The sequence below is a fragment of the Hippopotamus amphibius genome, chromosome 7, assembly GCF_030028045.1.
Source record: "Hippopotamus amphibius kiboko isolate mHipAmp2 chromosome 7, mHipAmp2.hap2, whole genome shotgun sequence".
Classification (NCBI taxonomy): domain Eukaryota; kingdom Metazoa; phylum Chordata; class Mammalia; order Artiodactyla; family Hippopotamidae; genus Hippopotamus; species Hippopotamus amphibius.
The window spans coordinates 29,498,395-29,522,008 of record NC_080192.1 but is presented as its reverse complement, the minus strand read 5'-3'; the positions used below and the strand labels follow the sequence as shown (position 1 = coordinate 29,522,008).

At 37.1% G+C, this 23,614-nt stretch overlaps 1 long non-coding RNA gene across 4 annotated transcripts in view; it reads left to right on the top strand.

The window, feature by feature from the left end:
• LOC130856563 (uncharacterized) overlaps window positions 1-23,614 on the top strand; it is an 82,259-nt gene that overhangs the window by 22,930 nt on the left and 35,715 nt on the right. Inside the window, exon 3 of one of the 4 annotated variants that reach the window (XR_009054618.1) lies at window positions 917-1,981. The exons of the other annotated variants lie outside the window; for them this stretch is intronic. This is a non-coding gene — a long non-coding RNA (uncharacterized LOC130856563). Of the gene's footprint in view, window positions 1-916; window positions 1,982-23,614 lie in introns of those variants that run through there. 4 annotated transcript variants of the gene reach the window in all.

Genomic DNA, 23,614 nt, shown 5'->3' with positions numbered 1-23,614 from the left:
AGCGATGCCTTACATTTTTATAGCAGGTTACATTATACTACGTCCTTTCATGTACTTAACTTCATTCAGTCCCTACACAGCCAACATGACTGAGAAAATGATGAACTTTTTTTTTAAGTACCTCACAATTTTACAAAGGTATTGAGGTATAATTTTTAAGAAACATTAATTAAGAACAGAAAAGTAACACCCATATTCATTTGTAAGGAAGAGAGATTTTCATAATTAAGGAGGTAAAAGCTAATAACATGGTATAGTGAAAGAATCTAAAATACATAAAGTATAAAGTATAAAGAAAAATATAAAGTGTCCTTATAATAACATAGCCCAAAAGACTCACTGTCAACTTTGTGTTGGGTCTCTTTCCAAACTATTTTCTAGGCGTGTCTAAACAAATATTTTTTAAAAGGATCATAATAGGAATATTATTTTAAAAACTTATTTTTTACTTAATATAGTATTGCGCTTGTTCTAAAAATAAAAATAGAGCCACATTATTATATGTAAGATAACCCCATATATAGATAATACATAATTTAACTAATTCTTTATTGATTGACATTTAGATTGTTTCCAGACCTTTGCTTTTATAACCTCCAAAAACATTATCTGCATATCATGCAATTACAGGATTATTTCAGGATGCATTCCTGGAAGTAGTAATGTTTCAAAAGGCATGTATAATCTTCATTTTGATATGCATTTATAAACTGTGCTTCTAACATACCATATTATTCCCCCACCAATGTTACATGAAAATGTCCATTTCTTCAACCTTACTCATTATAATAAATATTATAATTCATCTTCATATTGCCCAATGGAATTATTTTAACTTATTTTTTTTTTATTACTAGTGAGGTTGAATATATTTTCATGTGCTTATTGCCCATTTTCATCTTTTGTGTCCTCTCAGTTTCCTATTGTGATATTTCTTAGCAACAGCTAAGAGAATTCAGCACCACCAAACCAGCCCTACAACGAATGCTAAGGGAACTTCTCTAAGTGGGAAACACAAGAGAAGAAAAGGACCTACAAAAACAAAAACAAAACAATTAAGAAAATGGTAATAGGAACATACATATCAATAATTACCTTGACTGTAAATGGACTAAATGCACCAACCAAAAGACACAGACTGAATGAATGGATGCAAAAACAAGACCCATAGATCATCCACACAGAAAATTCATAAGGAAACACAAGCTTTAAATGACACAATAAATCAGCTTGATTTAATAGATATCTATAGGACATTACATCCAAAAACAGAAGATTGCAAGTTCTTCTCAAGTACACATGGAACATTCTCCAGGATAGATCACATTTTGGGTCATAAATCAAGCCTTGGTAAATTCAAGAAAATTGAAATCGTATCAAGCATCTTTTCTGACCACAGTGCTATGAGATTAGAAATCAATTACTGGAAAGAAACTGTAAAAAACACAGACACATGGAGCCTAAACAACATGCTACTAAATAACCAAGAGAACACTGAAGAAATCAAAGAGGAAATCAAAAAATACCTAGAGACAAATGACAATGAAAACACAACAATCCAAAACCTATGGGATGCAGCAAAGGCAGTTCTAAGAGGGAAGTTTATAGCAATACAATCCTACCTCAAGAAACAAGAAAAATCCCAAATAAACAATCTAACCTTACACCGAAAGAAACTAGAGAAAGAAGAGCAAACAAAACCCGAAGTTAGTAGACAAACTGGGACATTTGTAGAGACATGCATGGACCTAGAGACTGTCATACAGAGTGAAATGCGTCAGAAAGAAAAAAACAAATATTGTGTATTAACACATATATGTGGACTATAGAAAAATGGTACAAATCAATGGGTTTGCAAGGCAGATGTAGAGAACAAACATATGGACACCAAGTGGGGAAAGTGGGGAGTGTTGGGGGGGGAATGAATTGGGAGATTGGGATACCAAATTGTACACTCTAAATATTTGCTGTTTCTTGTCTGTTAACTATATCTCAATAAAAGTTCTTAAAAAAAATGTAAAAGAAATCAGGAGTCAATTGGTTCTACCAAAGGACTGATTCTTCTGGATATCTCTGGCCAATGTCACTGATGTCCTTGAGTCCAAATCTCATGACCAGTTTTCAATTCTCCTCTTATTAGGTACAGTTAACACCATTGGCTGTTTATGCTCTCTACTCCTCGACTTCTATGACACCCCTCTCTTCTGGTTCTCTTCTGTACTTTCTGAGTGTATCTACTAATCTTTTGTGGGGAGCATCTCTTCTCTGCACACCCATTCTTGGTGCATTTCAGGATTCCATCTCTGGTTCATTTTTCTTCTCATTCTGCATGCATCACTAGGTGACCTCTTTTTTTTTAAGCTCTTTATTGGAATATAATTGCTTTACACTCTTGTACCATCTTTTGAGGTACACCAAAGTGAATCAGCTGTATTTATACATATATACACACATCACCTCCCTCCTGCAACTCCCTCCCAGTATCTATGTCCTGGCCCTCTAAGGCATCACCCATTATCGAGTTGATCTACCTTTATTATAAAGCAACTTCCCACAAGCTATCTATTTTACAGTCGGTAATGTAAATATGTCTATGCTACTCTCTTATTTAATCCCAGCTTCCCCTTCGCCCTTCGCCACCCCAACCCTGTGTCCTCCAGTACATTCTCTGCATCTGCATCCTTATTCTTGCCCTGTCACTGGGTTCATCAGTACCATTTTTTTCCCTTTAGATTCCATATATGTGAGTTAGCATACAGTATTTGTTTTTCTCTTTCTGGCTTACTTCACTCTGTATGACAGGCTCTAGGTCTATCCACCTCATTACATTTGGTTCAATTTCATTCCTTTTGATGGCTAATATTCCATTGTATATATGTGCCACATTTTCTTTATCCATTCATCTGTTGATGGGCATTTAGCTTACTTCCATGTCCTGGCTATTGTAAATAGTGCTGCAATGAACATTATGGTACATGTTTCTTTTTGGACTATGGTTTTCACTGGATATATGCCCAGTAGTGGAATTACTGGATCATATGGTAGTTCTATTTGTAGTTTTTTAAGGAACCTCCAAATGCTTTTCCATAGTGGCTGTACCAACTTACATTCCCACCAACAGTGCAGGAGAGTTCCCTTTTCTCCACACCCTCTCCAATATTTATTGTTTCTAGATTTTTTGATGCTGGCCAGTCTGACCAGTGTGAGGTGATACTTCATTGTGGCTTTGACTTGCATTTCTCTAATGATTAGTGATGTTGAGCATCCTTTCATGTATTTGCCATCTGTATGTCTTCTTTGGAGAAATGTCTCTTTAGGTCTTCCGCCCATTTGTGGATTGGGTTATGTGCTTTTTTGGTATTAAGCTGCATGAGCTGCTTGTATATTTTGGAGATTAATCATTTGTCCCTTGCTTCGTTGGCAAGTATTTTCTCCCATTCTGAGGGTTGTCTTGTCTTGTTTATGGTTTCTTTTGCTGTGCAAAAGCTTTTAAGTTTCGTTAGGTCCCATTTGTTTATTCTTGATTTTATTTCCATTATTCTAGGAGGTGGGTCAAAATGGATCCTGCTTTGATATATGTCATAGTGTGTTCTGCCTATCTTTTCCTCTAGGGGTTTTATAGTGTCTGGCCTTACATGTTGGTCTTTAATCCATTTGGAGTTTATTTTTGTGTATGGTGTTAGGAAGTGTTCTAATTGCATTCTTTTCCATGTTGCTGTCCAATTTTCCCAGCACCACTCATTGAAGAGGCTGTCTTTTTTCCATTGTATATTTGTGCATCCTTGTGTCAAAGATAAAGTGCCCATATGTGTTTGGGTTTATCTCTGGATTCTCTATTCTGTTCCATTGATCTTCCTTTCTGTTTTTGTGCCAGTACCATACTGTCTTGATCACTGTGGCCTTGTAGTATAGTTTGAAGTCAGGAAGCCTAATTACACCAACTCCATCTTTATTCTCAAGATTGCTTTGGCTATTCGGGGTCTTTTGTGTTTCCATATAAATCATAAGATTTCTTGTTCTAGTTCTGTGAAAAATGCTGTTGATAGTTTGGTAGGGATAGTGTTGAATCTGTAAATTGCTTTGGGTAAGATAGTCATTTTCACAATATTGATTCTTCCAATGCAGGAACATGGTATGTCTCTCCATCTGTTTGTATCATCTTTGATTTCTTTCATCACTGTCTTACAGTTTTCTGCATACAGGTCTTTTGCCTCCTTAGGTAGGTTTACTTCTAGGTATTTTATTCTTTTTGTTGCAGTGGTAAATGGGAGAGTTCCCTTAATTTCTCTTTCTGCTTTTTCATTGTTAGTGTATAGGAATGCAAGAGATTTCTGTGCATTCATTTTGTATCCTGCTACTTTACTAAATTCATTGATTAGTGCTAGCAGTTTTCTGGTAGAATCTTTAGGGTTTTCTATGTCTAATATCATGTCATCTTCAAAGAGTGACCATTTTACTTCTTCTTTTGCAATTTGGATCCCTTTTATTTCATTTTCTTCTCTGATTGCTGTGGCTAAAACTTCCAAAACTATGTTGAATAATAATGGAGAGAGTGGGCACGCTTCTCTTGTTCCTGTTCTTAGAGGGAATGCTTTCAGTTTTTCACCATTTAGAATGATGTTGGCTTTTGGTTTCTCCTATGTGATTTTTATTATGTTGAGGTAGTTTCCTTCTATGCCATTTTCCTTGAGAGTTTTTATCATAAATGGATGTTGAATTTTGTCAAAAGCTCTTTCTGCATCTATTGAGATGATCATATGGTTTTTATCCTTCAGTTTGTTGATAGGATATATCACATTAATTGATTTGTGTATATTGAAGAATCCCTGCATTCGAGGGATAAACCCCTCTTAATCATGGTGTATGATCTTTTTAATGTGCTGTTGGATTCTGTTAGCGAGTATTTTGTTGAGGATTTTTGCATGTATATTCATCAGTGATATCGGCCTGTAATTTTCTTTTTTTGTCACATCTTTGCCTGGTTTTGGTATCAGGGTGATGGTGGCCTTGTAGAATGAGTTTGGGAGTGTTTCTCTTTCTGCTATATTTTGGAAGAGTTTGAGAAGGATAGATGTTAGCTCTTCTTGAAATGTTTGATAGAATTCACCTGTGAATCCATCTGGCCCTGGGCTTTTGTTTGTTTGGAGACTTTTAATCACAGTCTCAGTTTCTGTATTTGTGATTGGTCTGTTCATAGTTTCTATTTCTTCCTGGTTCAGTCTTGGAAGATTGTATTTTTCTAAGAATTTATCAATTTCTTCCAGGTTATCCAATTTATTGGCATATAGTTGCTTGTAGTAGTCTCTCATGATCTTTTGTATTTCTGCAGTGTCAGTTGTTACTTCTTTTTCATTTTGAATTCTGTTGATTTGCATCTCCTCCCTTTTTTCCTGATGTTTCTGGCTAAAGGGTTATCAATTTGGTTGACCTTTTCAAAGAACCAGCTTTTAGTTTCATTGATCTTTGCCATTGTTTCCTTCATTTCGTTTTCATTTATTTCTGATCTGATCTGTATGAATTCTTTCCTTCTGCTTACTTTGGGGTTTCTTTATTCTTCTTTCTCTAATTGTTTTAGGTGTAAGTTTAGATTGTTTATTTGATATTTTTCTAGTTTCTTGAGGTAGGACTGTATTGCTATAAACATCCCTCTTAGAACTGCTTTTGCTGAATCCTGTAGGTTTTGGGTTGTTGTGTTTTCATTGTCATTTGTTTCTAGGTATTTTTTGATTTCCTCTTTGATTTCTTGAGTGATTTCTTGGTTGTTTAATAGCATATTGTTTAGGCTCCATATGTTTGTATTTTTTACACTTTTTTTCCTGTAATTGGTACCTAGTCTCATGGTGTTGTGGTGAGAGAAGATGCTTTATATGATTTCAGTTTTCTTGATTTTGCTGAGGTTTGATTTGTGACCCAAGATGTGATCTACCCTGGAGAATGTTCTGTGTGCACTTGAGAAGAGAGTGTATTCTGTAGTTTTTGGATGGAATGTCCTATAAATATCAATTAAGTCGAGATGGTCTAATGTGTCATTTAAAGCTTGGGTGTCCTTCTTTATTTTCTGTTTGGATGATCTGTCCATTTATGTAAGTGGGGTGTTCAAGTCTCCTACTATTATTGTGTTACTGTTGATATCCCGTTGTATGGCTGTTAGCATTTGCCTTGTGTATTGAGGTGCTCCTGTGCTGGGGGCATAGATATTTACAATTGTTATATGTTCTTCTTGAATGGATCCCTTGATCATTATGTAGTGTCCTTCCTTGTCTCTTTTCATAGTCTTTACTTTAAAGTCCAGTTTGTCTAATATGAGTTTTGCTACTCCAGCTTTCTTTTCACTTCCATTTTAATGGAATATCATTTTCCGTCCATTTACGTTCAGTCTGTATGTGTCCTTGGTCTGAAATGGGTTTCCTGTAGGCAGCATATATAAAGGTCTTCTTTTTGTTTCCATTCAGTCAGCCTGTGTCTTTTGGTTGGAGCATTTAATCCATTTACATTTAAGGTGATTATTGACATGTGTGTTCCAATTACCATTTTCTGAATTGTTTTGGGCTTGTTTTTGTAAGTCTTTTCCTTCTCCTTTGTTTCCTACTTTAAAAAGTTCCTTTAGCTCTTGTTGTAAGGCTGGTTTGGTGGTGCTGAATTCTCTTAACTTTTGGTTGTCTGTAAAGCTTTTGATTTCTCCATCAAATCTGAATGAGATTCTTGCTGGGTAGAGTATTCTTGGCTGTAGGTTTTTCTCTCTCAGGACTTTCAGTATATCCTGCCACTCCCCTCTGGCCTGCAGAGTTTCTGTCGAAAGATCAGCTGTTATCCTTATGGGTTTTCCCTTATATGTTATTTGTTGCTTTTCTTTTGCTGCTTTTAATATTTTTTCTTTGTGTTTAATTGTCATTAGTTTGATTAATATGTGTCTTGGTGTATTTCTCCTTGGGTTTATTCTCTATGGGACTTTCTGTGTTTCTTGGACTTGATTAATTATTTCCTTTTCTTTGTTGGGGAAGTTTTCCACTATAACCTCTTCAAATATTTTCTCAGACTCTTTCTTTTTTCCTTCTTCTTCTGGGATGCCTATGATTTGAATGTTGGTGTGCTTAATGTTGTCACCAAGGTCTCTGAGACTGTCTTCCATTCTTTTAATTCTTTTTTCTCTTTCCTGCTCTGTGGCAGTTTTTTCCCCCATTCTAACTTCCAAACCACTTATTCCTTCTTATGCCTCAGTTATCCTGCTGTTTATACCATCTAGAGTATTTTTAATTTTGGTTATTTTGTTGTCCATTACTGTTTGTTTGCTCGTTAGTTCTTCTGAGCCCTTATTTTTTTTTGTTTTAGTTTTATTTATTTATTTATTTATTTATTTATTTATTTATTTATTTATTATGTTTTGGGGGGTACACCAAGTTCAGTCATCTGTTTTTATACACATATCCCCATATTCCCTCCCTCCCTCGACTCCCCCCGCACCCTTCATCGAGTCCCCCCCACCCTCCCCATCCCAGTCCTCTAAGGCATCTTCCATCCTCGAGTTGAACTCCCTTTGTTATACAACAACTTCCCACTGGCTATCTGTTTTACAGTTGGTAGTTTATATATGTCTGTGCTACTCTCTCGCTTCGTCTCAGCTTCCCCTTCACCCCCTGCCCCCTCCCAAACCTTAAGTTCTCCAGTCCATTCTCTGCATCTGCATCCTTGTTCTTGTCACTGAGTTCATCAGTACCATTTTTAGATTCTGTATATATGAGTTAGCATACAATATTTGTCTTTCTCTGTCTGACTTACTTCACTCTGTATGACAGACTGTAGTTCTATCCACCTCATTACATATAGATCCATCTCATCCCTTTTTATAACTGAGAAATATTCCATTGTATATATATGCCACATCTTCTGTATCCATTCATTTGTTGATGGGCATTTCGGTTGCTTCCATGTCCTGGCTATTGTAAATAGTGCTGCAATAAACATTATGGTACATGTTTCTTTTGGGGTTATGGTTTTCTTTGTGTATATGCCCAGGAGTGGGATTACTGGATCATATGGTAGTTCTATTTGTAGCTTTTTAAGGAACCTCCAAATGGTTTTCCATAGTGGCTGTACCAACTTACATTCCCACCAACAGTGCAAGAGAGTTCCCTTTTCTCCACACCCTCTCCAACATTTGTTGTTTCCAGATTTTGTGATGCTGGCCATTCTGATCGGTGTGAGGTGATACTTCATTGTGGCTTGGACTTGCATTTCTCTGATGATTAGTGATGTTGAGCATCGTTTCATGTGTTTGTTGGCCATCAGTATGTCTTCTTTGGAGAAATGTCTATTTAGGTCTTCCGCCCATTTGTGGATTGGGTTATGTGCTTTTTTGGTATTAAGCTGCATGAGCTGCTTGTATATTTTGGAGGTTAATCCTTTGTCTGTTGTTTCATAGGCAGCTATTTTTTCCCATTCTGAGGGTTGCCTTCTTGTCTTGTTTATGGTTTCTTTTGCTGTGCAAAAGCTTTTAAGTTTCATGAGGTCCCATTTGTTTATTCTTGATTTTATTTCCATGATTCTAGGAGGTGGGTCAAAAAGGATCTTGCTTTGATGTATGTCATAGAGTGTTCTGCCTATGTTTTCCTCTAGGAGTTTTATAGTGTCTGGCCTTACATTTGGGTCTCTAATCCATTTGGAGTTTATTTTTGTGTATGGTGTTAGGAAGTGTTCTAATTGCATTCTTTTCCATGTTGCTGTCCAATGTTCCCAGCACCACTTATTGAAGAGGCTGTCTTTTATCCATTGTATATTCGTGGCTCCTTTGTCAAAGATAAGGTGCCCATATCTGCTTGGGCTTACTTCTGAGTTCTCTATTCTGTTCCATTGATCTTCCTTTCTATTTTTGTGCGAGTACCATACTGTCTTGATCACTGTGGCCTTGTAGTATCATTTGAAGTCAGGAAGCCTGATTCCACCAACTCCATTTTTCTTTCTCAAGATTGCTTTGGCTATTCGGGGTCTTTTGCATTTCCATACAAATCGTAAGATTTCTTGCTCTAGTTCTTTGAAAAATGCCATTGGTAATTTGATCGGGATTGTATTGACTCTCTAAATTGCTTTGGGTAGTACAGTCATTTTCACAATGTTGATTCTTCCAATCCAGGAACATGGTATGTTCCTCCACCTGTTTGTGTCATCTTTGATGTATTTCATCAATGCCTTAAAGTTTTCTGCATACAGATCTTCTGCCTCCTTAGGCAGGTTTATTCCTAGGTATTTGATTCTTTTTGTTGCAGTGGTGAATGGGAGAGTTTCCTTAATTTCTCTTTCTGCTCTTCCATTGTTAGTGTATAGGAATGCAAGAGATTTCTGTGCATTAATTTTGTATCCTGCTACTTTACTAAACTAATCAATTAGTGCTAGCAGTTTTCTGGTAGAGTCTATAGGGTTTTCTATATATACTATCATGTCATCTGCAAAGAGTGACAGTTTTACTTCTTCTTTTGCAATTTGGATCCCTTTTATTTCATTTTCTTCTCTGATTGCTGTGGCTAAAACTTCCAAAACTATGTTGAATAATAATGGAGAGAGTGGACACCCTTGTCTTGTTCCTGTTCTTAGAGGGAATTCTTTCAGTTTTTCCCCATTGAGAACGATGTTGGCTTTTGGTTTCTCATATATGGCTTTTATTATGTTGAGGTAATTTCCATCTATGCCCATTTTCTGGACAGCTTTTATCATAAATGGATGTTGAACTTTGTCAAAAGCTTTTTCTGCATCTATTGAGATGATCATATGGTTTTTATCCTTCAGTTTGTTGATAGGATGTATCACATTGATTGATTTGTGTATATTGAAGAATCCTTGCATCCCAGGGATAAACCCCACTTGATCATGGTGTATGATTTTTTTAATGTGCTGTTGGAGTCTGTTAGCTAGTATTTTGTTGCGGAATTTTGCATCTATATTCATCAGTGATATTGGTCTGTAACTTTCTATTTTTGTGACATCTTTGCCTGGTTTTGGTATCAGGGTGATGGTGGCCTCGTAGAATGAGTTTGGGTGTGTTCCGCTTTCTGCAATATTTTGGAAGAGTTTGAGAAGGTTAGGTGTTAACTCTTCTTGAAATGTTTGATAGAATTCACCTGTGAATCCATCTGGTCCTGGGCTTTTGTGTGTTGGGAGATTTTTAATCACTGCCTCAATTTCTGTACTTGTGATTGGTCTATTCATAGTTTCTATTTCTTCCTGGTTCAGTCTTGAAAGATTGTATTTTTCTAAGAATGTATCCATTTCTTCCAGGTTATCCAATTTATTGGCACATAGTTGCTTGTAGTAGTCTCTCATGATGTTTTGTATTTCTGAGGTGTCCGTTGTTACTTCTCCTTTTTCATTTCTAATTCTGTTGATTTGCATCTTCTCCCTTTTTTTCTTGATGAGTCTGGCTAATGGTTTATCATTTTTGTTAATCTTCTCAAAGAAGCAGCATTTAGTTTTATTAATTTTTGCTATTGCTTCCTTCCTTTCTTTTTCATTTATTTCTGCTCTGATCTTTATGATTTCTTTCCTTCTGCTCACTTTGGGGTTTCTTTGTTTTTCTTTTTCTAATTGTTTTAGATGTAAGGTTAGGTTGTTTATTCAATAATTTTCTTGTTTCTTGAGGTAGGACTGTATTGCTATAAACTTCCCTCTTAGAACTGCTTTTGCTGCGTCCCATAGGTTTTGGGTTGTTGTGTTTTCATTGTCATTTATTTCTAGATATTTTTTTATTTCCTCTTTGATTTCTTTAGTGATTTCTTGGTTGTTTAATAGTGAATTGTTTAGCCTCCATGTGTTTGTATTTTTTGCAGTTTTTTTCCTGTAATTGATATCTAGTCTCATGGTGTTGTGGTCTGAGAAGGTGCTGGATATGATTTCAATTTTCTTGATTTTGCTGAGGTTTGATTTGTGACCCAAGATGTGATCTATCCTGTAAAATGTTCTGTGTGCACTCTGAAGAAAGTGTAGTTTTTGGATGGAATGTCCTATAAATATCAATTAAGTCGAGATGGTCTAATGTGTCATTTAAAGCTTGTGTGTCTTTATTTACTTTCTGTTTGGATGATCTGTCCATTGATGTAAGTGGGGTGTTCAAGTCTCCCACTATTGTGTTGCTGTCAATGTCCCCTTTTATAGCTGTTAGCATTTGCCTTATGTATTGAGGTGCTCCTATTTTGGGGACATAGATATTTACCATTGTTATATGTTCTTCTTGAATGGATCCCTTGATCATTATGTAGTTTCCTTCCTTGTCTCTTTTCATAGTCTTTCCTTTAAAATCTAATTTATCTGATATGAGTATTGCTACTCCAGCTTTCTTTTGACTTCCATTTGCATGGAATATCTTTTTCCATCCCTTTACTTTCAGTCTATATGTATCCCTTGGTCTGAAGTGGGTTTCTTGTAGGCAGCATATATAATGGTCTTGTTTTTGTATCCATTCAGCCCATCTGTGTCTTTTGGTTGGAGCATTTAATCCATTGACATTTAAAGTGATTATTGACATGTGTGTTCCAATTACCATTTTCTTGATTGTTTTGGGTTTGTACTTGTAGGTGTTTTCCTTTTCTTGTGTGTCCTACTTAGAGAAATTCCTTTAGCCCTTGTTGTAAGGCTGGTTTGGTGGTGCTGAATGCTCTTAACTTTTGGTTGTCTGTAAAGCTTTTGATTTCTCCCTCAAATCTGAATGAGATTCTTGCTGGGTAGAGTATTCTTGGCTGTAGGTTTCTCTCTTTCAGGACTTTCAGTATATCCTGCCATTCCCTTCTGGCCTGCAGAGTTTCTGTAGAAAGGTCAGCTGTTATCCTTATGGGTTTTCCCTTATATGTTATTTGTTGCTTTTCTTTTGCTGCTTTTAATATTTTTTCTTTGTGTTTAATTGTCATTAGTTTGATTAATATGTGCCTTGGTGTATTTCTCCTTGGGTTTATTCTGTATGGGACTCTCTGTGCTTCTTGGACTTGGTGAATTATTTCCTTTCCCATGTTGGGGAAGTTTTCCACTATAATCTCTTCAAATATTTTCTCAGACCCTTTCTTGTTTTCTTCTTCTTCTGGGATGCCTATACTTTGAATGTTGGTATGCTTAATGTTATCACTGAGGTCTCTGAGACTGTCTTCTATTCTTTTTATTCTTTTTTCTTTTTCCTGCTCTGTGGCATTTATTTCCCCCATTCTATCTTCCAACTCACTTATTCGTTCTCCTGCCTCAGTCATGCTGCTGATTATAGCATGTAGAGTATTTTTAATTTCAGTTATTTTGTTACCCATTGCTGTTTGTTTTTCTGAGTTCTTATGAACTGTTCCTTGTACTTTCTGTGTTTTGTTATCGAGATTTTGCATCATATTTACTATCATTGTTCTGAATTCTTTTTCAGGCATTTTTCCTATTTCCTCCTCATTTATTTGGTGTTGTGGGTTTTTTTCCTGCTCCTTTGCCTGCATGGTGTTTCTTTGTTTCCTCATGGTTGTCCAAACTTTTGGGGTTGCTTGTCCTGGCGATAGAGGTGTTTATAGAAGACTGTCCAAGCCTCAGACTAATGTCCAAGTGTTTGGTTAAACAAATACTTAGTCTAAGAAACACATACATGTATAAGACACATTGTTTTTGAATCCATTAGGACATAAGGCTCTGGAAAGACCTTACAGAACCCCAGTATGTTATCAGATATTGAAAGAGAAACCCAACAGAAATTGACAACTGAAACAGAACAAATCAGAGACAAAAGCAAAAGCAAACAAACAAATAACACCTTACACATACAAACACTAATCCAGGGAGATTTTGTAAGCTATAATCAAATATAGAAAAGAGGTAGAGTACCACCAGACAGTATGGAGATTCTCAGAATGAAATTAGACAGTTGTGCTAAGAAGTAAGATAAAGACAAAAACCTAATATTAAATACTAAGGCAGTGCATCATCTGGAGAATAGAGCAAGGAGTCTGAGCAGATCAATAGTGTTGCTTATAAGTATGTTAAGATAAAATAAACTAAAAATGGATGGAATAAAGGGGAACAGAAGAGTGTAGTGTGATTGGAAATATGCAAATGAAAAGAAAGGAATAGAAATGTATAAAAGATAGGAATGAAAGGAAAGTATGAGAACTATATTGTCCGTACTACCAAAAACTTAGCTAGAAATAGAAGTATATAAAAAGGCAAAAAAATAAAAGTAGAATAAAAAATAGTATTAAAAAATTATGTTATAAAACTTGTAAATCCCTTAGGAATAAGATTGTAATTAATAAAGGAAAAAAAATCCATAACTGATCCCAGAATGGACTGGTTCAAAAGGATTGATACTAATATTTCTGTTTCCTTAGAGTCTCAGCTGTAAGTGTCCTTCTACTCGTCTTGGGTTTTTTTTGCATTATTCTGTGACCAGCAGAGCTTCCTTTATTGTTCGTCTGTAAGCGTTGGTGTGTGGGGAGGGAGAGGATACAATAGTGGCTCCTTCCCCTGGGAGTGAGTGAGCAGTGGCGCACTGTTGTTTCAGTTGGGCTTGGAGGTGCCTGTTGCAGAGGGGCGCTGGTGGCTCAGGTGTAAACAGAAAGTCTCAAAGTTAGGCCTCTCTTGGGTTTTTTTTTTTTTTCCCCCTTGGCAGCCTCCCTGCTACCAGCATTCCAAGGGGTTTTAATCTAGCCCCGCCTGAGGGCCTGAGGGTCCTTGTTATCCCTGAGCACCTTAGGTGGCCCACAGGGTGTCTCTCCACTGCCTGCTGCAGGCACCAAAAGAGAGAGGGAGGCTATGCCCACGGCCCCTCTCCCCTGCTCGTGAGCCTGCAGCATCCAGCCGCCATCATGGCCAGGCAGCTCTCAGGGGCAGGCACTCCTCACCGTGGACCTCTTCCCTCCTGTCCTCTTGGTCCGTCACCTTACTGGCAACAACTTTTCTCACCCTGAATCAGCTCTCTGGTTCCCACGCTCCCACACCTGGACCCTCTGTTTAGCTGTGGATTGACGTCTCGGTCCGGGAACTCTGAGTTGCGGTGCAGACCCTCCGTATGTTTCTCACTCCCTCCTGAGTCCTTATTAACTGCTTCTTGTATTTTCTCTATTTTGTTGTTGAGATTTTGGATCATCTTTACTATCATTACTCTGAATTCTTTTTCAGGGCAATTTTCTTATTTCCCCTTCATTTATTTGGTCTTGTGGGTTTTATTCCTCCTCCTTTGCCTGCATGGTATTTCTTTGTTTTCTCCTTTTGTCTGATTTATAGGATTTGCTGTCTCCTTTCCCTATGCTGCCTAGTCGTAATTCCTCTTGTTTCTGTCCTCTGCCCCCTGTGATGGGGTTTGTCTAGTGTCTTGAGTAGGCTTCCTTGTGGGGGAGTCTGGTGTCTTCTTTCTGTTGTGTGGCTCTGTGTCTTTTCACTCTGATAAGCAGGGCCATGTCAGGTTGTATGTTTTGGGTATCTGTGAGGTTAATATGGCCCTAGGTAGTCTGTGTGCTGATGGGTGGGTTTGTGTTCCTATGTTGTGTGTAGTTTTGCGTGAGGTATCCAGCACTGGCAGTTGCAGACAGTCGGAAGAAGCCTAGTGTTAGACTCTGATACAGGGCTCTGTGAGAGTTCTCTGCAGTTAATCTTCCCTGTGTCTGCGGACTCCCTAGTAGTCTAGCATCCTGGATTCAGTGCTCCCTCCCCAGAGCCTCCTACTTGACTTCTGATGGAGTCATCCAGACTTCAGAGTTTGCTTGTCCTGGCAATATAGGGCTTTAAAGAAGACTGTCCAAGCCCCAGACTGATGGCAGTGTTGAGTCAAACAAATACTAAGTCAAAAAAAAAATACTAAGTCAAGGAAACACATACATATACATGGCACACAAATACTGAATCCAGTAGGATAAAAGGCACTTGAAAGACCTGACAGAAGAACCCCAGTATGCAAAGAGAAAACCAACAGAAATTCAAAATCAAAGGAAACAAACAAAGAAAAAAATACCACACCCACACAAACACAAATTCAGGGAGATTGTGAAAGCTAGGATCAAATATAATAAAGAGCAAGAGTACCACCAGACAGACTGAAGATTCTCAGAATGAAATCAGGCAGTTACACTTAGAACTAAAATAAAGACAAAACCTAATAATAAAAACCGAAGCAGTGTGTCATCTGAAGAGTAAAGCAAGGAAACAGAGCTGAGCGATAATATTGATTATAAGTATATTAAGATAAAATCAACTAAAAAAGGATAGAAGACAGGGCAACAGAAGAGCATAGTGTGACTGGAAATATGTAAAGAAAAAGAAAAAAATAGAAATGTATGAAAGATATAGATTAAAAGAAGGTAGAAGAGATACAGTCACCACTTCAAAAAACTTAGCTGGAAATAGAAATATATAAAAAGGCTAAAAATAAAAATAGAATAAAAAATGGAATAAAAAATATGTTATAAAACATGTAGATCCCTTAGGACTAAGATTGTAATTAATAAAAAAAAAAAAAAGAAAAAAACCTAGAACTGACCCCCAACTGGACCAGATCAATAGAATTAATAATAATATTTCTGTTTCTTGGGAGTCTCAGCTGTAAGTGTCCTTCTACCCACCTTGGACTTTTTGTATTACTCTGTGACGAGCAGAGCTTCCTTTATTTTTTGTCTGTAAGTGCCAGTGTGTTGGGAGAGAGAGGGTACAATAGTGGCTCCTTCCCTTGGGAGTGAGTGAGCAGTGACATCCTGCCTGGGTTGTAGCAGCTTGGGTGGGTAGAGTAGTGCCTGTTGCAGAGGGATGCTGGCAGCTCAGGTGTAAACAGAATGTCTCCAGAGCTGTGCCACTTTGCAGAATTTTGGCTCTTGGTTGCAGGCACCCTAGGCCAGCCCCACCCAGGGGCCTTTGTTATCCCTGAGTGCATTAGCCAGGCCCAGAGGGGTCCTTCCTTTGTCCCTCACAGGCACTGAGAGAGTGGCTACACCCGCGGCTCCTCCCCTCTGCTTGTGAGTCAGCAGTATCGTGCTGCTGCCATGGCCACCCAGCTTTCTGCGGTAGGCATTCTCTGCTGCGGATTTCTTCCCTCCTGTCCTCTCAGTCCATCTCCCCACTGCCAACATATTTCTCACCCTGAACCAGGTCTCCAGTTCCCATGTTCCAGCTCCCAGACCCCCTGTTCAGCTGTGAACTGATGTTTCAGCCCGGACACACTGAGCCGTGATGCGGACCCTCTGTGTGTTTCTCACTCTTTCCCATCTGCCACAGCTCAGCTGCTTCACCCTCTTTGACCAGTCCCAAATGCTTCCTTTCTGACCCAGGGAAATTCCCCATTGGAGAAGGGGTTTCCCTTTCAGATAAGTGACATTTCCCCAAAGTCGGCAATCTCCCCTTTGTTTCATATCTCTCCACCCCAGGGTGTGGGACCCGTCCCTTTTCTTTCTTCTCCTCCTCTTTCTCCTTTTTTTTTTTTCCCTCTGTCCTACCCAGTTATGTCGAGATCTTTGCAGTCCTTTCTTGTGCCCGAGGTCTTCTACTGGTGTTCAACTGGTTCTCTGTGGGAATTATTGCGTCTTTTGATGTATTCCTGATGCATCTGTGGAGAGGGATGCATTCCACGTCCTTCTACTTCGCCTCCATCTTTCTTCCTTTCGAAAGTGATGAACTTTTATTGAAATATTTGTTATTATTGCTTTTAAATTAATATTCAGTTTTCATCCTGACATGACTGTTTTATATCTCTAAACTCTCAGATTCTACCAACAAGTACAAAATAGTTGGTAGGACTAGGAAATATTTCCTAGCTTCTTGTTCTGATTTCACGTTTCTGATTTAGTATATTCATGTATTTGTCATTATTTTTTCTTTAATTAGAAAATTTCAGAATATGCCTTCCCTAGTTTTCATTAAAACACTAGTAAATTAGTTATACATTTAGCAGGTAATAAGCACATTGTTTTTGTTTGTTAATTACCTCATCACATTTTGTCTTTCTTTTTTTCCTTTTTTTTTTGCATCTCAGTTGTTATGGTTCCGAACTCTCTGAGTCAAACTCGGATTAATTTAGATGAATCAACAAAGGGCATAGGAAGATGGTAATATGTATTCCACTACCCTTGCTAATCTGATAATATCTTAGACCTATGTGAAAAGATTTGCATGAATGCACAAGCAGTCAACATTTTTTTACATTTCTCATCAACCTTTCTCCTTTACAGACATGAGTAGAACATCATAATAAGGATCAATTCTTTCTCTTGTTTTAGATATTAAGAAATAAAACTATTTCTGTTCACAGATGACATGTATGTCTATGTAGAAAATCCCAAAGAATGTATAAAAACCTCCCAGAATTAATGAGTAAATGTAGCACGGTTACAAGATATAAGTTCAATATGTAAAAGTCAATTATATTCCTATATACCTAAATAATTACATTCCTATATGCCAGCATAGGACAGTGGCGTAAATGTGACAAAATGCACATTACTGTGTAACTTCTTTTTACTTCATGAACTATGCCATACATAAAAAATTATGGAGACTAATGTGGTAAACACTCATGTAACCCCTCAGTTCAGCTCAAGATACAATATATTACACATTCAGATGAATTTTGTGGTATACTCCTCCCATTTTATCCTGTTTTAGAGTTTACCACAATTTTAAATTTAGAGTGTGCTATTCCCACATTTTTTTAAATAATTGTACACAAATTTTTTCCACAAATAACTATTTGTATATTTTACCTGTTACAAAACATAAATAAATAATATAATTTATGCTTTTGAAAACAGATTTTTAAAATTCACTATTATGTTGATGAGTTTTACTGACATTTTTACAGGTGGATTTTGTTCACTTATTTTAATCAGTCTATAGTATATATTTGTATAAGTATACTACAAGTTATGAATCTATTCTAGAAATGAGCTTTGTTTCCAAGTTTTCACTCTTGTAAACAGTGCTGCAGTAAACAGTCTTTCTCATACATCATTTTTACATAGTTAAGAGTTTCTCTAGAGCAGTGCTTCTCAAAGTGTGAGCCCTGGACCAGCAACATCAGTATCACCTGGGAACTTTTTAGAAATGGAAATTCTTGAGGCTCACCCCAGCCTTACTGAATTAGAAACTCTGGTGGTAGAGATGGCAATCTGTGTTTTAATCAACCCTCTAATTGATTCTGATGCAGGCTAAACTTTGCTGACTCCTGCTTGGGAGAATTTATATAGGTATGAAGTTCCTGCATCAAGCATGCATACATACTTGTTTTATTAAATATATATTCTTTAGTTCTTTACTTACTGGTACTACACTCTAACCAGTTATATGTGAGAGCCCCGTTTACTCCATATCATCTCTAACACCTAGCTTTTTCATATTTTAAAAATTACCGCTTTGATGTGTGTGTGAAATGGCATTCCTTTTAATTTATATATCTCTGATTATAAGTAAAATAGAGCATTCTCATATGTATTTGTCATGCATGTGTTTCATATATTCATTTATTGATCCTTTCTCTATGTGAATAATTAGCTCATATTATTTGTTGTATATTTTAAAAATTAGGGGTTTTGTCTTTTTCTAATTGATTTGTAAGATCTCGTATAATTTGGATACTAATGTGTATTCAGTTATTTGTGTTATGTATATCTTTTCGTAGTGTGCTGACTTTTCTCTTTTTTGGTGGCATATTTTGCTGTTAAATTTGGTCTCTTATTCTTCATTATATTACACACATTCCTGTAAGCCAAAACATACAGATCTAGTGCTTTATGGTAAAGCTATGTTAGAATTTATTGAACCATTTTGTTATTGATAGATATCTCAGTCAAGATCCCTGCTGGAAGTAGATGGCACACACTCAAGGTGAAGATAATTTAATAAAGGGACTATTTTTAAAGGTGTTAGGAAAAAAATAAGGTGCTAATAGCAACAGGGGGCTAGAAATAGCAGGGAACCAGTAACACCAGAAAGCCTGAATGGCAAAGAGAAGGGAGCAGATATTAGAATTCAGAGAAATAGCAAGAAGAAGAGTGATTCTTGACAGGAGCTGTGGCTTTTGGTCAAGGGATCTAACCAATCCATGGAAATCTAGTGGAAAATGAATCTGTGAATAAATATTCTGGGTTTATGCTCCTCTTTTCCTTCCCCTCACTATCTAAACCCAACTAGAAACTTCTCTGAGAATGCAAGGGAATTCCTGGTGCAATTTGTACACATCAGCCTCCCAGGTCACAGAGCAAGTAAAGAGACTGATGAAAGGCACTGGTGTTCAAATGGCACAATGACCATCAGTCTTTAATTTTTATTCTTCATTATACAAACAATGGTGCAATATGCATTCTTGTTCACTTATACAGTATACTGATACTCTTATATGGCATGAATGATCCCAAAATTTAGGATTGTGGGGTCAAAATATGTTCTTTTCTTCTATTTTTAAAGACATAATGCAAAGTTTCTTCCCCAAAATGTAGGAATTCATACTCCCATAAGCAATGTATGAGAATGTTCTAAATCTCCGTGATATTTCAAATTTTGCTAATATAAATAAAGACTATAGGCACCTCGTTTTTAAAATTTATGCATGATGTTGACCATAGTTTATTGGGTATTCACATTTCCTCTTCTGTATTTACACTTTTTCTTCTGTAAAAATTCTGCCTAGATACTGTTTTCATTTTTACATTGGATTTTTTTCTTACAATTTGGTGTATGTGTAGGTGTATTATTGATAGTAGGACAGTTTGACCACCTTAAGAGTTGCACATATTATCTGCTAGTTTATTGCTTTGCTTTATTTATGGTGATGAATGTGTGGCAGTGCAATACTGAGAAAGGATATTTACTATGAATATTTTAGGTGATTTTTTTTTTTATCACTTGGACTCTAGCTATGTATACCTTTCAGTGGTTTAATCCAACTCTAGCCAACATTATTAAGTATGATAAAGCTTTATAATATTAATGAATGATACCAATTCAAACTTCATTAGTGGTGTAGTCTTATGCCTAGAAAAATAATGTTGGGCTCTTCTTGAAATGAATAATTGATGTGAAAAAGAAACTCATAGAAGTTTTCATGTATGTCAAGAGGAAAGCATTATTAGTTTACCTTTTTTCATTTTGAGAGCACAAATACCAGAGTAATTTGTTCTATAAATTAGACTTCAGACTAATTCTTTCAAAATGCAACTAGCAATTGACAGTTTAATATGGGACTATGAAGAAATTTTATATTATTTGTGGTATATTTCTTGTTTCATTGTCATACCTGTAATTTTCATTGGTGTCAACAGTAGGTATTAGTTTATTGATGTGGAAAGAGACTTAAATGTCTTCACTTATTAAGTTCTCCAGATCTTGAAATTGTTATTAATTTACTGAATGGATTAATGTTTTCCCCTCTCCAAAAGACTGAGTCAGTTTATAACAAAGTATAACAATAAGGTCAATTTAAATAGAAATTATGCTAAAAAATTAGAGGTAATGCATACATATGAATACATTTTGTTATAGTTAACACACTCCTCTGTGTGTTTGCTTTTGAGATTCCTGATAACCAGGGCAAACCAGAGAATACAATTAATGTAAGGCACTTACCATATACTTTGGAAAGACAAGGATTTTCCTGTGAGATGATTCTAAATAGCTTTGGGATGGACTTTTTCTACCCGGATTGAACATTTAGCACTGGCCCATAAAACTATTTCCATTTTTATTTTATGCCCCAATAAAACTGTGGAATTATTTAAATATCCCCAAGTCCATCTTTTATTTATCTGAGAAGTGTTTATTAGGGTGCCATCAGTTTTTTTCCTTAGTTCCTACTAAGCTAAGTCAGTAATATTAAGAAGGAGACAGGGTTAGGTAATATCAGAAATGCATTATGCTTATACATTTGTTGAGAGGATAGCAGAAATAGAATAAAGTATAGAACAATAATGACTTAATGCCATAAGTAAATTTTCAAATAAAATGTATTTGTCTTAATGAAAATATGTTACAGTATTATGCTCTTTCTTTGGGGCATTTTTCAGCTTTTTAAACAATTTTAATATTTGCATTTAAAAAGATATATTTGGAAGTGCTAATTGGTATTTATTAACAGACAACCCAATAAGCAGACAGGAAAGCATAAAAAGATTACAGAAGAATGAGTTCAATGCTGAGTTAAATTACATGGCAGGAGGTAAAATGAAAATAAAAAGGCAAACTCATATGGATAAGGTGGGAAGATTAAGCATTAGTCAGAGTAAAGGTGTTTATAAGCAAAAAACAGAACAGGAACAGAATATTTGTACATAGTAGCAGCCTATTCACATTGTATTTTTAGGTGGCATTGTCTTTGATCATTATTTTCATAATACTCCTTAAAATAAGTAAAGAAAGAGATGATTATTAAAGGGTGACATTATCTTAGTTATTATGTGTCAAACACTTTTCTCAGTGATTTACAGGCAATTACCACACTTAATCTTCAGAAATCCCTATGAACAGTGTGCTTTTATTACACTAATTTTATACATAAAGAAACTTAGGATCAGAGAGATTAAACCACTTATTCAAGGTTGCACAGATGGTAAGTGGTAGAGCACGAATTTGGACTAAGGGTACCTGACTCCAGAGCCTGGGCAGTTAGTCACAATGCTATATACAGGTTTCACAAGCAACTTTTGCTGGTCAGAGACTGTACTCCATATTTCAATTATATTCTCTTATTTAATGCTCACAACACTGCCAGTTGCACACTTGTATCAATTTTATGGAAGAGAAAATTGAATATGGGTCCTTTCTTTCATGACCTAAAACATGCTAGATAGGCTATAAACCCCACTTGTATTATAGAATAACCATGGAATGTATATCCATTGTTCTATGCTCACATGGAGATAAAAAATGAAGCAATATGTAAGAGGGACTTTACCTACTATTTCTAATTTGGACTAAATGACTAAATAGAGAAAATTGACCCAAACCAAATAAATTCTTCCTTTTAGCTCCCATAGCAATTCTCTATATATTACAAATATAGCAATTAAACTGAATTGCAGTGGTTTATTTATGAGTTTAGTATCTGTTAAAAAAAATAGCAGGAAGTACCCTACCATACTTTTTCCAACTGTAAATACCAGAATATAGTAAAATGCCTTGTGTGTATCAGATTCTCTGTAGTGTTGCCTATATACATTCAGCTCAATAAATTAATGAATGACAACCTCAAGAATAAACATATTGTTAAGAAACAAAAACAAGAGAAAGAAACTGACATTCTCCATGATGTCCCTATTGGATACATAAGGTTTTTATGCCATATTACCAAAAACTAGGACTGGATAAGCTGATGAGACTCTTAGTGGGTAACTTTAATGAAAGCTTTAGTGTTTACAAAGTGTTCCAGTAAGATCTAGTAACAACCAGGATACATTTTAGGCAATAGAAATTAAAGCAAGTGTTAAGTGGGAGTTCCCAAGATGGCAAAGTAGAAAGACCCTGAGTTTACCTCCTCTCAAGGCCACACCAAAATTACAACAATTTACAGAACTGTTGATGAAAAAGACTGGAACCTACCAGAAAAGATCTTCTACAACTAAAGATATAAAGAAGGACAGTGAGTTGGGAGGAAGGGTGGAGTCATTATATATTCAAGACACATACCCTCAGGTGGATGACCCACAAATGGAAGATAATTACAATTGCAGAGGTTTTTCCCAAAAAGTGAGAGGTCTGAGCTCCACATGGAGCTCCCCATCTGTGGGTCCTGCACTGGGAAGATGAGACCCCATAACATTTGGCTTCAAAGGCCAGTGGAGCTTACTTTCAGGAGTTGCAAAGGGCTGGGGGAAAAAGGGACTTCACTTTTAAAGGGCACACACAAAATCTCACATGCTCTGGGACCCTGAGCAGAAGCAATAATTTGAGAGGAGTCTGGATCAGACCTACTGGCTGATCTTGGAGAGTCTCCCTGAGAGGCAGGAGACAACTGGAGCTCAATCTGGGGGCATGACACTAGCAGAAAGCATTTTGAGAAACTCAGTCTACCATGTGAACACTGGTGCTAGAAAATGCCATTTTGGAATCCTCTTTCTAGCTTATTAGCCTCAAGACCCAGCTCTGCCCCCACCCACAAGCCTATAAGAACCAGTACTGGAGTGCCTCAGGCCAAACCATTAACTGGGCAGGAATACAGCTCCACCTACTAACATACAGGCTGCCTCAAGAATCCCTGAGGTCACAGCTGCCCCTGAACACAGCCTGGTCCACCAGAGGGCCCAGGACTTGGCCCTGTACACCAGTTCATGGGTACTAAACCTGGAACTGCCAAGGCCCTGCAGCCAGAGATCCTGGAACCCAGCTCTGCCCATCAGCAAGCCAACCCTAGCCTTGAGACCAGCTGTCAGCTCTGTCCATCAGCCAGCCTGCTCTAGACTTGAGACCAGCTTTCACCCACTGGCAGGCAGATACCAGCCCCAGGACAACTGCAGCCATGACAGGACCCAGTCCACCCACCAGCAGGCTAGCACCAGCCCTAGGACTGGCTGGACCCCAGCCCCACCCACCAAAAGTCCAACATCAGCTCTGGGACCCCTGGGCCCTACAGCGAGACCCCAGAACTAGGCCTTCCCCACCAGTGGGCCCGCACTAGCCCCATGACTTGGCTCTACCCATGGCTGGGTGA